The following is a 4984-nucleotide window of genomic DNA, read 5'->3' as shown; positions in this document are numbered from 1 at the left end:
GGTGCTCTTACTCACTGTGCCACCTGGCCGCCCAGTACAATAATTTTTTATACTGTTTGGTGTTTTCTTTGATTCACTTATCTCTTCAGCTTTAGTTCCTGAATTGGGGCTCCCTGAAATGGGAGGACCATGAGTACTATTCTATACTTTTGAGTGGAGTGATTGGCCCAGCATGGTCTCAATCTGAGTCACCTGGGTTCTTCCATCTCTTAGGGTTAGTCCTAGCTGGTAGGCCTGTCCCTCTCTGGTTTCTCAGGACAGAAAACCTCTGGTGTCCGTGTGCTGGTTGCTACCCAGTGAGCTTCTAAGATCCTCGCCCTGGAACTTGCTTAGGAAAGCCTCCAGTCTTGCTGGCCCTGGACATGAAGATTTCAGTCTACCTTTGGCCTATCCCTAGTTACCCTGGGGTATCCTGGGCCATCAGTGGCTTTGCTGGTAACTCCCTTTCTTATTGTCTGTTGACTTCTGGCTGCCCTTTTGTGCAGTTATTGGGTAAAAAGTAGTTTCTCATTGGATTTCATGACCATTACTCATCAGGTATGAACTCAACCCTGGTAGATGCCTTCACTGCTATATACTCCATCATCCCTGTAGCTTCCCCTCTCTGAGAGATCTCTCTCCTCCTGGGTAAGTGCTTAATTCTTGGTCATTTCCTCCTGGAACCTTCATTTTAAAGGAAAAGCCCTTAGGTTAGCAACGTTCCCTCCTTTGTTCTTCTCTGGACCCTCTTCCTGATGCTCTGAACACGTTTCCCCCCCAAATGTTTCAAAAACATTTAAAAACTATTTCAGACAAAAGGCAGTATGTAATTTCACATTTTCAAATTTTCCTGCACTACTCTAAATAGAAGCAAGCTTCAAAAATTTTTAATATGGCATCTGATAAAAAAAATCAATCTTAATGAGGGTTCCATCCTCCTCTCAGAATACAACTGTCCATATCTGACATATCACTTTGACATGTGCTAATGTGGCACGTTTACAAAGCAACAAAGCTGCTATTACCAGAAATACTGATCAATAGAATATTATCTTTGAGTCTGTTAGGTAAGTAGAGTAGCAATGCTAGCGATAAATGCTCAGGATGGACTGGATGTTTTCTTTTCTTTTTTTTTTTTGCTTTTTGGAGGGCAGTTGGGGTTAAGTGACTTGCCCAAGGTCACATGGCTAGTTTTTGTGTTAAGTGTCTGAGGCCAGATTTGAACTCAGGTCCTCCTGACTCCAGGGCCAGTGCTCTATTCACTGTGCCACCTAACCGCCCCATGGCTGTTTTCTTTTTAAGCAGAGAATAAAATACTACAACTGTTGGGGGGGGGTGTGTGTGGAAAACTTCACACTAGACTTGGCACTGCAATTGTACAGGTTTCTTTTCTAAAACTGTTTATATTGATGTCTTTTGTTTTTTAGCATCACCATAACTTCCCCCAACCCTAGAGAGCCACCCCATATAACAAATTGCATTTTTAAGACAAAGAAGAGGGAGAAATCAGCTTAAATGATCAGTATATCAAGAAAGTCTGAATATATGAAAATACATATGCAATGTATAACACATGTGGGCCTCCCTGCCTCTGAAAAGGGGTGGGCATGAGAATGGCTTCTCATATTTTTTCTTTCAGATCATGCTTATTCTTTATGATTTTGCAACATTCACTGTGGATTTTGTGTGCATGGCTGTCCTGCCCATTTACATTGTTGTAGTCATTGTGTATGTTTTCTTGGCTCCAATTACTTTCTTCTGCATCAGTTCATGGAGATCTTTCCATGCTTCTCTGTGCTCATCACATACACCATTTCTTACAGCACAGTCATATTCCATTGCATTCATGTACCCCGATTTGTTTAGTCAGGCCCCAATCAATAAGCATCTACTTTGCTTCTAATTCTTTGCTATCACAAAAAGTGCTGCGATAATTATTGGACTTCCTTTTTTTATCAATGACCACTTTGGATGATAAGCCTAGTAATGGAACCTCTGGGACAAAGGGTAAAGACATTTTGGTCTCTTTATTGGCATAATTCCAAATTCCTGTCCTAAATGGTTGTGGAGTCCAAATAACCATTTAGGACAGGAATTTGGCAACTTCTCTAAGTTAGTGCCTTAGAGAGTTGCCTTGGGCCCTTACCTGGGAACTCTTAGCTAGTATGTGTCCAAGGAAGGACTGGAACCCAGGTATTCCTGAGTTCTAAGGCCAATCCTTTATCCACTATATCATGTACTAAGGATATGACTATAGAAATGAAAAGTCTCTGTTATCCAGCTTGGTCCTTGTCAAAATAGAGGCTGATAGATGGTGTCCATTGTAATGTTAGTGAAATAGGAAGATCTTCCCCATCCATTAATAGGCCTACGTGAACTCATGTCCCCTTTTCACTTGGAAAAGGAGCCGTAAAGGTATTTCAATCACAGCTGTGACATCCTGAGTCACCCTGAGCCCACTGGGGGAGGAACTTGCCTAAGGAGGAGCTTGTTTAGGGGGAGGCTGGCTTGCAGGGAGGCTTTGGTACTAAGCTAATTAGGCCCTGAGTCACAGGGCTATGATGCCTTCTGGCTCTGAGCCTATTAGTGGAAAACTATATATACTGGGAAGTTGGTGTTTTACTTTGGGAGCTTGCTCATGAGAAGGACCTTTTGATTCCCTGGACAAGATTGAGTAACCATTTGCTAAGAGCCCCCTGACGACTCAGATCTTGGTGCTCTCCCAGTCTGGTAGTGTATGTAGGTGGTTGTATTACTCTGTTCAGACAGTTGGAGTCCTGTCTGTTGGATTCTTTCTTGGATACTCACTTCTTTCTACTTATCTGTACTTATCTCTCTGTTAATCAAGGTAAGATTGTTAAGCCCTGTAAAGCTGTCTTTCCTTTAGAAAAGCAGATTGAAGAATCTGTGCTAGCAGGCCATCCAGGGTGTGCTAGTGTGGTTGCTACTATATTTGTCCACATCTGAAATTGGGCTCCATACTCAGAATCCCGACCTGATAGGAGACCACATCCTGCTGTCTGTGGGCACCCCTGCCCTCAAATGTAAGATGTTTCTGTTGGCTTCCATCTTCCTGCCCAGCCCACAAGTGTAACCTGGCATCCACGTGTAACCCAAAGGACTCATTTAGACCTCAAAACAACGATGCTTCTCAAGTCGGTAAGCCAATACGCACTTAAACGCTGGGATACAAAGAAAGGTTAAAAACTTGGCCCCAGCCCTCGCGGAGCTCACATTTTAATGGAGGAAACAATATTCAAACAACTATGGATGTACAAGACAAACGGGGTAATCTCAGAGGGAATTATGAATTAAGCGTTATTAATGCTTCTGGAAGGAGGCGGGATGTTAGCTGAGACTGAAGGAAGCCAGAAGAGCCAGGAGACAGAGATGAGGAGGGAGAGCATTTCAGGCATGGGGAAAGAGCCCAGAAAAATGCCTGGAGTCGGGAGATGTGACGTCTTATTTGTGGAATAGCAAAAAGACCAGTATCTCTTCAACTTGGAGTACCTGGAGTCAGGTCCAAAGAGCAGAAAGGTGTGAAGGGCTGTCTTCCATTGGATATGAGATGACTAAGAGGCTTGGCAGTGGGGGCAGCCTGGGCAAGGGGCCCCCACCATCCAGAAGCATCTTCAGCTTTTGATCTCTCTCAGCACAGGGTTAGAGGATGAGCCCTTTTGTTTCATCATGGCTGGTCTTCATTCCTAGAGGAGACGCTATGGGACCTGTGCCCTTGACAGACTCAGAAGCCTCAGAACTTGTTGACTGCCTGCTTTTGATGGAGCCAGTATGCCTCCAGCCATCCTTCCTCTTGCCCTGTGAAAGTCACTCCAGACATAATGAGGCCATCCAGGTAGACCAGCAGGCTCATGTCCCCAGCCACCCTTTCCATGAGCCCACTAAAAAGTGAAAAGGGTTTGCAACATCAAATAGTCCCTGCCCTCAAGAAGCTTACCATTTCTAGTGGTGGGGATGGAGAAGAATGCGAACCCAGGCAGGTCGATGCAAAAGAGAGTCGTTCCCTTTCTATAAGAAGCAAGCAGCTGAGGAAACCATTCTGTAAGTAGAAGGTTCTGTGCCTGAGCTCTCGGCTAAGGGACTTTTGAATTTGGAGTCACCTGGGAGACACTTGCTCATGGTTCCCTTCTCCAGCTGGAGGCCTGGGTTCTGGGATCACACGACCTAAGGAGTTCACGACTTCCCCCCAAGACTCATGGGACTTCTTGAGTCTGGGAAGCATTTCATCTGTCCTTGTATTCCCAGAACCCAGCCCAGCGTCTGGTACGTGACAGACAGATGAGCAAACAAGCTGGTTGGTGGTTGGTTGACCTTTGTGCTCAGAGAGGACAAAATGACATCTCTGTGTTGGGACTGAGACACAGTGTGTCCGACCGTGGCTGATCAGACCAGTACGAGCTCAGAAGACTACCACAGGTAGGGCACGAATAGGCCATATGAACATTGGGAGTGCAGACGGCTCTAGATTCGTCACCTCACACTTCTTTTGAACAGCTGCACAGATTATAGTGCCTTCGTTGACACGGGCATGCCGTGCTGGGTATAGACACTGTGCTGGTGTCTTCCATGTCTCACAGTCAATTCCAAAGTTCTCAAGAGACAAGCAGGGAGGCGGGCAGGCTGATAGGGCATTTATTAACTGCTCAGTTTCCTAAGTAAAATGAAGTTTCTTCAAGGACGTTACCAGAAAGCAAGTTAATGCTCTCCAATAATTGTCCCCTGTTCCCCGGACACTCTCCTATCATACCTCTGGCAAGTCCTAGGAGACATCAAAGAATCCTGATTGAAATAACTATAATCGTCCAGAATGAGCTTCTTGGCACCACACAGACTGAAAGATGACCTCTGAGCTCTGAGCTGATCCTTTGCCTCTGTTCAAATCAGCCCACATGACAAAGAGAAGACCTATTATGGCTCTCTTCCTGGTGGACTCCTTACTTAGTTCAATTCACCAATTTCTCTGTGAGGTACTTGAACATGGTCAACA

Source organism: Petaurus breviceps, unplaced genomic scaffold, assembly GCF_028583685.1.
Source record: "Petaurus breviceps papuanus isolate PSGF00001 unplaced genomic scaffold, PetGlider_PUasm1.0 185, whole genome shotgun sequence".
NCBI classification, from domain to species: Eukaryota; Metazoa; Chordata; class Mammalia; order Diprotodontia; family Petauridae; genus Petaurus; species Petaurus breviceps.
Note: the sequence above shows the minus strand (reverse complement) of the source record.